Source organism: Mus pahari, unplaced genomic scaffold (assembly GCF_900095145.1).
Source record: "Mus pahari unplaced genomic scaffold, PAHARI_EIJ_v1.1 scaffold_11421_1, whole genome shotgun sequence".
In the NCBI taxonomy this organism is placed as follows: Eukaryota; Metazoa; Chordata; class Mammalia; order Rodentia; family Muridae; genus Mus; species Mus pahari.
The window spans coordinates 1-10,370 of NW_018393186.1; the positions used below are offsets into that span (position 1 = coordinate 1).

Here is a 10,370-nt window from a genome sequence, read left to right on the forward strand (position 1 = left end):
TTCTTATCTCCTTGTACAAAGCTCAAGTCTAAGTGGATCAAAGACCTCCACATAAAACCAGAGACACTGAAATTGATAGAGGAGAAAGTGGGGAAAACCTTGAAGTTATGGGCACAGGGACAAAATTTCTAAACAGAAAAGCAATGGTTGGTTGGTAGGGGAGCAGGGGTGGGGAGAGGGTATAGGGAACTTTCGGGATAGCATTTGAAATGTAAATAAAGAAAGTATCTAATAAAAAAATAAATCTTCAAAAAAATATGAAGTGTGAGGTATTGATCCAAGGAAGAATCATCAGAGCAGCCCACACTACAGGAGAAGTCCTGGTATTCCTGGACAGCCACGGTGAAGTGAATGTAATGTGATTACAGCCCCTGCTGGCCATCACCTTTGAGGACCCACAGATAGTGGTGTGCCCTGTGATTGACATCATCAGTGCAGGAGCTTACAGCTCATCTGCAGTGGTTCGGGGAGGTTTGAACTGGGGGCTGCACTGCAAGTGGGATTTACTTCCCGTATCTGAGCTTGGAAGCAATGGTGCTACAACCCTAATAAAGTCACCTACAATGGCTGAGACTTGTTTGTCAATGATCTTGAACAGTATGAACATGGCATGGATTTCTGGGGAGGACAAAAATCTGGTAATATCATTTCGGATCTGAGTGTGTGGTCGCAAGCCCTTCGTCATTCCTTGCTCAAGAGTAGGACGCATTTTCTCAGGTGACCATACGGATCTCATGAAGGCCAGGACACCAGGAAGCACAACTCCTTGAGACTGGTTAGATGAGGACAAGAAGCAGTATTTTCCCTTAAGACCTGATTTGAAGACCAAAAGCTAGGGGAATATCATGAGGAAGAAATTGGGCTGTCAATCTTTCAAATGGTATTTGGACGGTATTTACCCTGAGTTGCAGATACCTGACCTGCATGCCAACGTTAGCAGCCCATTTTCACTAATAGAGGACCCAAGTGGTGCTTCATGGAAGACTCTACCACTTGCAGACCAACAAATGCCTGGTGGCCCAGGGCTGCTCTAGCCAGAAAGGAGGCCTAGTGCTGCTTAAGGCCTGTGATTACAGAGATCCAGCTCAGGTTTGGATCTATAATGAAGAGCATGAATTGATTTTAAACAACCTCCTTTGTCTTGAAATATCAGAAATTCACTCCTCGGATCCACCCCAAATCATGAAGTGCCATGGGTCAGGAGGGTCCCAGCAGTGGACCTTTGGGAGGAACAAACAGCTGTACCAAGAGTCCATTGTGCATTGCCTGAGAGTTGTGAAGCTGTTGGATCAGAAGGGCTACTTTGGCATGGCGATATGTGATGGATCTTCCTCTTAACAGTGGCATCTGGAAATTTAAAGGTCAGCCTTGGCTGTAGAAAACATAATTCACCTGGTTTTGTCACTCTTGCCATACATCAAGGTGCTTTATGAAGGATGTTACAAACCGCTAAAAGGAAGAACCTTGGTCGAGGGTGACTATCTCAGGAGCATCACTGGAATTTATTTTATTTCTAAGATGCTGTTAAAGGATTCTTGTTTATCCAGGGAAAACAGAACATAATTCTAAGGAGTATATATATAGTGTAAACCCAGAAACTAGGAATTTCTATTCATATTTATGTTTCTATTATTCTCCCTTAGAGATGGAATGGTTTCTGTTTAATCAGGAACTTGTCACAAATTTTTTCTTTCTTTCTCTTTCTTTCTTTCTTTCTTTCTTTCTTTCTTTCTTTCTTTCTTTCTTTCTTTCTTTCTTTCTTTCTTTCTTTCTTTCTTTTTACGGGACAGGGAGGGTTTCTCTGTGATTCCCTGGCTGCCCTAGAACTCACTCTGTAGACCATGCTGGCCTCAAAGTTAGAAATCTGCTTGCCTCTGCCCCTCAAGTGCTGAGATTATACTTGGCTACAATTTTTTTTCATAGAGGACTTCATAAGAGATTTTTTTTCTAATTCTATCATGTTTAATGTTCCAAACAGATTTTGAAAACTGGTTGAGTTCATATTATTACATTTAGCTTCAGAAGATATTTTGTATATTTAAGAGGAATTTAACTACTATAAATTATTGTGATGACTTTATACTATATCTAAATTAAATAAAGGATCTTTTTGATCATTTTTTAAAAAAGAAATAGTCCCATGTATTTTATCAAATGACTATGGATTAAGACTTGTCTTCTATAACAACAAAAACATCAGAAAGACCACATACTCATGGAAACTGAATAACTCTCTACTAAATGATAACTTGATCAGGGCAGAAATAACAGAATAAATTAAAGTCTTTCTAGAATTTAATGAAAATGAAGTCACAGCTTACAAAAACTTATGGGACACAATGAAAGAGGTGCTAAGAAAATTTATAGCACTGGCTGCCTTCATAATGAAATTGGAAGCTGTTGTATGATGGCTCAGGGTCTAACAGCACCGACTGATGTACTGAAGGTACAGAGTTCGATTTTCAGCAGTGGTTCGCAGCCATGTGTAGTGATTTTGGGCTGTAGAGATGGCTCAGTGGTTAAGAGCACTGACTTCTTTTCCAGAGGAATTAAGTTCAATTCCCAGCAAACACACGGTGGCTCAGAACCATCTGTAATCGGGATCTGATGCCTTATTCTGGTGTGTCTGAAGACAGAGACAGTGTACTCACATACATTAAATAAATTAATCTTTAAATATAAAATGAAATTGGAGAGATCCTAAACTAGCAAATTAATAGCACATCAGAAAGCTCTAAAACAAAAAGACATAAACACACTCAAGAGGAGTAAATGGCAAGAAGTAATCAAACTCAAGGCTAAAATCAACCAATTAAAAACAAAGAGAACTTTAGAAAATAATCAACAAAACTAAGAACTGGATTATTGAGAAAACCAAAAAGACAGATAAACCCTTAGCCCAACTAACTGGAGGGCACAGAGCCAGTATCCAAATTAACAAAATCAGAAATGAAGAAGGAAATATTGCAACAGAAACTAAGGAAATTTTATACACACACACACACACACACACACACACATATATATATATATATATATATATATATATATATATATATATATATATATCCTGCTACAGAAGGCTATATTCAACAAAACTGGGAATCTGGATGAAACAGATTATTTTCTAGACAGATACCAGGTCCTAAAGTTAAATCATGATCAGATACACTAACTAAATAGCCCCATAACCCCTAAGGCAATAGAAACAGTCATTAAAAGCCTCCCAAACAAAAGAAACCCAGAGACAGATGGCTTTAGTGCAGAATTCTGTAAGACCTTCATAGATAACCTATTAGCAATAATTCTCAAACGATTCCAGAAAATAGAAAGAGCAGGAATACTACCTAATTCATTCTATGAAGCCACAGTCAACTTAATACCTTATCCACACAAAGACCCAACAAAGAAAGAGAACTTCATACTAATCTCACTTGTGAATATTGAGGCAAAAATACTGAATAAAATTCTCACAAACCTAATTCAAGAATACATCAAAACCATCATTTACCATGATCAAGTAGGTTTCATTCCAGAGATGCGAGGATTCTTCAATATATAGTAATCAATCAATCAATGTAATCTATTTTTTAAACAAACTCAAATGGGGAACAAAAAGCACATGATCATTTCAGTAGAAATCAAAACCACTGTGGAAATCAATCTTGTGATGCCTTAGAAAATTGAAAATAGTTCTACCTGAAGACCCAGCTATATGACTCCCGGGCATATACCTAGAAGATGCTCCAACATATAACAAGAACATGAGTTCCACTATGTTCTTAGCACCTTATTTAATATAGCCAGAAATGAGACAACCCAGATATCTTTCAGTGGAAGAATGGATACAGAACATGTGGTATATTCACACAATGGAATACTACTCAGTCATTAAAAACAACAACTTCACAAATTTTGTAGGCAAATGGATATAATTAGAAAACATCATCTGGAGTGAGGTAACCCAGACCCAAAATGATATACATGATATGTACTCACTAATAAATGGATATTTGCCTAAAGCTCAGAATACTCACTTTAAAACTCACAGATCATATGAAGATTAATAAGAAGAAAAATCAAAGTGTGGAAACTTCAATCCTACTTAGAAGGGGACCAAAATTATCATGAGAGACAGAGAGAGGAAGGGACCTTGGTGGGAGAGGAGGAAAGAGGGGAAAAAAGCAAGGGACAGGGTCAATTATGGGAAGAGACATGAGAGAAGTCCACTGGTCTGTGAGAATGAATAAAAATAAGTAGCAGTGGGTATGGGTGAAGGGAATGGGGAGAACCGCTAGAAAAGCCCAGATGCCTGGATGCTAGATGCTCTCAGGATCCAGTCAGGATGATATTACCTGAAATACCCAACAGTGAGGAAATAGAGCCTGGAGAGACCACCTCCAGTAGACACAGAGCTCCCAGTGGAGGGGTGGGGCCACACACCCTTCTCAAAAATTTTAACTCAGAATATTTCTTGTCTAAAGAAAACATGGACAGAAAATGAAACCTAGACTGAAGGAAAGGCCACCCAGAGTCCACCCACATTGGAATTCATACCATCCACAGACACCAAACCCCAACGCTATGGTTGATAACATGAAATGCTTGTAGACAGGAGACTTGTATGGCTGATTAGGAATACCAGTGCTTTCAGCTATTTTGTTATGACTGTCCCCTGAGAGACTCTGCTAGCACTTGACTAATACAGATGCAGATACTCACAACCAACCATCAGACTGAGCATAAGGACCCAGGTGGAAGAGTTAGGGGAAAGATTGAAGGAGCTGAAGGGGATTAAAATCTCATAGGAAGAACAACAATATCAACTAACCAGACCCCTAGAAATCCCAGGGACTAACCTTCCACCAAAAGAATATACATGGATAGGTCCATGGCTCCAATTATATACATAGTAGATTATTGGTTTATCTGGCATCAGTGGGAGGGTAGGCCCTTGTTCCTGTGGAGACTGGATGTCCCAGAGAAGGATGATGCTAGGGGTGGTGAGAAAGGAGTGGGTGTGTGGGTAGATGAGCATGCTTTTTGAGACAAAGAGGAGGCAGGGATGGGGTGGGAAGTTTGTTTAGGGGAGACCAGGAAGAGGGACATCGTTTGAATTGTAAACCAATATCCTCCCCACAAAAGAAATGTGTTTCATCTTAGTTCATGGCTCAAGGGACAGGGCCAATGTTTTAAAAACATCAACAAGATGAAGGGTCCTCTCCTGATTCAGGCTTACTCATAATGTTGGTCTCATGACAAATCATTTGATACTGTGTATAAGGGACAGGATGTATTCAATAAACACTAGAGAAATATTTACATATCACATGCTTTATTCTCTGTGGCAAGACTTGCCAATGTAAATCTTGGTTTTTGATTTTAAAAAGCTAAAGAAACATTTTTATATACTGTCCTCTAAAAATATTTCCCAATGGGGGTACTCATAGATGGTTATAAAGTTTCTATTCTATATAGCAGAAAATTGAATACCATTCATGCAAATAATTGGAGTTTCTGGTTTCTTGTGTCTAATTAACATGGTACTATCTCTGTCCTGTCATGAGCATTGCTGCTTTCGGTTTAGACAATTAAAGACTCTTCAGCAAATCCTGAGTAAGGGAGTCAATATTGCTCTGGATTGAAAACAAGGGTAGGAGGTTTTATCCTTTCCACATAAATTCATCAATTCAAAGAAACATATTAGATTATGATCATTGTTCAACCCTGCCAATGAAAAAGCATCCACATTCAATCAAATGTCAACATTTTATCAGACGACCAGCAGAGGAAGACATAATATGCTCAGGAGCCTGCCATCCTGTGTCAGTATTTAAAGCAACTTGAAACTCCCATTATTTACATAAGTGCCTGTTTCAAGTAGTCTACCTGATGCTATTATAATATGGTATATCTTGTCCTGTCTTGCGATAAGCATATACACAGAGATACGGGGAAATGTTCTCACTACTTCAGCTTGTTGGGTTCATGCTCCTCTGTATTTCAGGTCAGACAATTATAAATGAAGTGATATTACTTAAATATTTAAATATTTATCTTTATTTTGCATCTCTGTATTATGTTTGTTATTGTTACTGTTTAGATCTAAACTTGGGGAAGTAACAATAATCTTTCTAATTTTCTAAGTGTCTTAGAGACGACTTGCATGTACACAGCCATGTTACAGTTTATATTTCATGTGGTTTCAGCCTCCAGTAATGACATTGTGATGAGCTCATATTCAGATAGCCTGTGTATGACTCCAAGGAGGAGAGTCACCATCAACTGCCATCCAACGAGGACAGTGCCATACATATGTGCTGGTACCAACAAAAACCAAGCCGTACTCTCATCAAGTATGGTACTCATCCTATCTCTGGGATCTTCCCAAGGTTCAGTGGAAGCAGCTCACAGACAGGTATTATGTTCAGTACCAACATCCTGGAATCATAAGATCGTAGAATGTATCACTATCACCACAGTTATGATTTCCTACTTTTTCTAATACAGACCATAGCATAAACCAACCAGGTAAAGCAGAAGTGTGAAGTTGAACTGTCCATCTGACTCTAGTGGGTCATTTCAATGGTTATGAGTGCTCAGGTACAACTAGACTTGAAGTTTATGGGCTCATTTAGCTAAGTAAACTGCAGATGCTCACTACTGGCTGAACTGAATTTATTCCACTTCACCTATACAATCACATATCTGAGAATGAATTTCCATGAATTCCACTGAGCTACAAAAAAGAACAAAGGAATTTAAGCCTGAGTAAAGATACTAAGTGTTTTTGTCTTTTTTTAAATTTTATTAAGTGCAATTGGAACAGTGTTCTAATTCATATAAAGAAATCTGCTCTAGGCACAAAGAGGTCACTGTTAAAACACATTATATTTTTAAGCCAAGTGAACTGCTTTTATAAGTAAATTCATGTTTTGTTTTGATTTTATTTTTTTTTTACACAGTGTCACTGTACTAGTCAGGGTTCCCTAGAGTCACAGAACTTTGGATAGTCTCTATATAGAAAGGGAAATTGTTGCTGACTTATAGTCTGTAGTCCAACTCTCCAACAATGGTCAGCAACAGCTGTGAATGGAAGTCCCAGGATTTAGCAGTTGCTCAGTCCCACAAGGCAAGCAGGCGAAGGAGAGAGAATCTTTCTTCTCACAACATCCTTATGTAGGTCTCCAGTAGAAGATGAAGTTCAGATTAAAGGTGTGTACCACCACACCTGGATCTGAGACTTGCTTTTTCCCAGATGACCTTGAACTCAGAGATCTCCTTGCTTTAGACTCCTGGGATTCATAGCCATTATGCCTCAAGATCTCCACGCCAAGATCCAGATCAGAATCTTATGTCTCTCAGCCTCAAGATCAGGATCACAGGCAAGCCTTCCAATTTTGGATTGTAGTTCATTACAGATGTAGTCAAGTTGACAGCCAGGATTATCCACTACAATCCACCCCTTGTCAAGCTGACACAAATAATATCTCATGTCCACATGAAACAATAACAAGGCCATGAATGCGCCTAACATGATTTAACTATTCCTTGTACAATCACAAACACATTTGTACATTTACAATGGAGCAATGTCCCTTGACATTTTAGTATCTCAATTTAAATACCAATTGATGTTAAAGAAATTGGAAGAAAGACAAATATGTTCTTAACAAAATAAAATAGAAGCATTCATATTACTTTATAATCCTTGTTTCTGCAACTGGTTACTTGGTCTTAGCTGGTATTTATAACTACCTTCTACTATATATTCTGTATTTCCTCTACCCTCTGCAAACACCTCAGCAGGTCTTGGCTCTTTTCCTGGAGGAGTGACCCATACCTTCATTCCTGATGGGTCTGCATCCTTTGTCATTCTGCTTGAATTAGGCAGTTGTAGTTTCCCATTGAGTTTAATCACAGGACATGGATGGTAGTAATAGGAGCCACTCTAAGGGATCTCCTGCACTCCAGACATAATCCTTTTTACCTCCATTGTGGAAAGGCAATCCAATTTCCCCATGGTAATCTGAATCTATCACCCCTCTTAACCCTGTTATTCCTTTGTGAGCCTGTTGGTTTCCTTTGTCATTAGAAATCTAAAATGACATGGGGAAAGTCTGTTCTTCCAGTTCAATTGAAAGTTGGTTGTGGCTCCTGGTTGGATCACTTCCTCTTCTGGAACCAAAACTTCTAGGCCAGCAGAACATAGGGTTGCAGGGACAGGAAGCAAAAATATTTCCTAGAGGATCACTAGGAGTGATAGTGAATGGAACTATTCCCTTTTCCACCCCTTGATTCCTGGACCCATGGATCCTGGCTATGGGAGAAAATGATTCAAAGCATTCAAAGCCTTCTTAAGGACTCTGTCCCAGCCCTCCATGCTGCTGCCACCTATTTGGCATTGTAACTGCATCTTCAAAAGGCTATTCCATCTTTCTATCAGATCAACTGCTTCAGGATGATGAGGAACATGGTAAGACAAGTGGATTCTATGATGATGGGTGCACTGTCGCACTTCTCTGACTGTGAAATGAATTCCTTAATCAGATTCAATACTGGGTGGCATACCATGAGGATGTATAAGGATTTGTAGTGGCTATTCCTGGTTGTCAGCTTGACTATATTTGAAATGAACTACAATCCAGAACTGGAAGGCTCACCAGTGAACCTAATCTGGAGGCTGGAAGATAGAAGTTTCTGATCTGGATCTTGGTGTGGAGATCTTGAGACACAGTGGCTATTGATTCTAGAAGATTAAGATAGGGACATGTCTGAGTTCAAGGTCATTTGGGATTAAAGGTGTGGTGGCACACACCTTTAATCTGGGCTACACCTTCTGCTGGAGACCATATAAGGACATTGGAAGAAGGGAGTCTGGTTCTAGCTCTTTCACCTGCTTGCCGTGGATGTGCAACTGCTAGATCCTTGGACTTCCATTCACAGCTACTACTGAACAGTTGTTGGGAATTGGACTGCAGACTGTAAGTCATCAATAAATTCCTTTACTATATAGCGACTATCTGTAAGTTCTGTGACTCTAGAGAACCCTGACTGATACAGGATTCATGGATGGTGGTTTTGGCAGAAGCATTACATGAAGGAAAGTCAAATCCATAACCAGAATTTGTATCTACTTCAATAAGAACAAAATGTTGTCCTTTCCATTGTGGAAGTGGTCCAATGTAGTCAACCTGCTACCAGATTGCTGTCTGATCACCTTCAGGAAATAATTTATAGAATTATTTATATGCTTATAATGTGCTTCATATTCATTTCCACTGTCTTTTGACTGATATTTCTTCAGTACCAGTTGTAGAAATTTTCATTTTCATTTTCCTATTCATAGAGTCATCTTTATTTTATTGCCCAAAGTATATGTAGTAACTTCTTTTAGAATCACTCAATCAAAGATGATGTTTTTTTTATACACTTTCCCCACAAAAAGTGTTGTGAAATCTAGTTAGCTACAAAAGTGCATACTATATGTAATTGTATAAATGAAAAAAAAAAAAACAAATCCATACTGAAAATAAGTTATTCTAGGTTTGTTTTGATGAGAGCACCTATAGGAAAAATGACTGGCCTGCCCCTAGAGGCATTGCAGGTGGGGCAGAAGGTGGCACAGAGAAGAAATACTATGTCAACTTTCTGTGTTTTGACCTGTGAACGTCTGAACAATTGGTAACCTGACCCTAATCTTCCTTAAGAGGGGCAAATAAGTGGTAAGGAAATGGAAAAAGAAGAGAAACAAAAGTATGTGGGGATAATTAAGAGAGACAGAACTGGAGACACTAGGGTAGTGAGGAATAGCTTGTTATGAGTAGCTGGTGATACCACTTGTAATCATGTGGGTTGGGAGTCCTGGCCTGTGCTGCTACTGGAGCTGTATATGGGTTCACGGCCCTGCAGCAGTAAGGGTCTCTTATCACCACAGTCCAGGTTGATGTCTCTGGTCTGGGATGCTACCTGAGGACATATTGATGTCTCAAGGCTATGCAGAATTGGACCCACCTCTCACCTGGGTATCATGGGAGAGCTGTCCCTGGGTGCCTAAGAGCAGGGAAGCTGACCCAGGCCCTAGCCAGCTGCAGTGCTCAGGACAGCCGGGCCCTTATCTTTCAGAACTTGCAGGTGAGCTCGCCCTATCACTTGTCTCTCATGCAGGCACGTAAACAAGGGAGAGATATCCTCCTCCCCACTTGCCCCCCACCACCTTTGGCACTTTGGAGACCTAGGACTGGCTGGGGTCATAAAAGCAGGAGAGATGTCACTGACCTTCACCAGCTGCAGTACTTAAGAGAGTAGGCTCTGTACCTTAGCTGGGGAGTACAGCAGAACTGATCCTAGTGACAGGGGCATGGGCAATC

At 39.7% G+C, this 10,370-nt stretch overlaps 2 pseudogenes; both read left to right on the forward strand.

The window, feature by feature from the left end:
- The first annotated feature begins 242 nt into the window (after positions 1-242).
- On the forward strand, positions 243-1,359 carry LOC110315400 (annotated as a pseudogene).
- Positions 1,360-9,585: 8,226 nt separating this feature from the next.
- Positions 9,586-9,697, forward strand: LOC115063344 (annotated as a pseudogene).
- Positions 9,698-10,370: the final 673 nt, after the last annotated feature.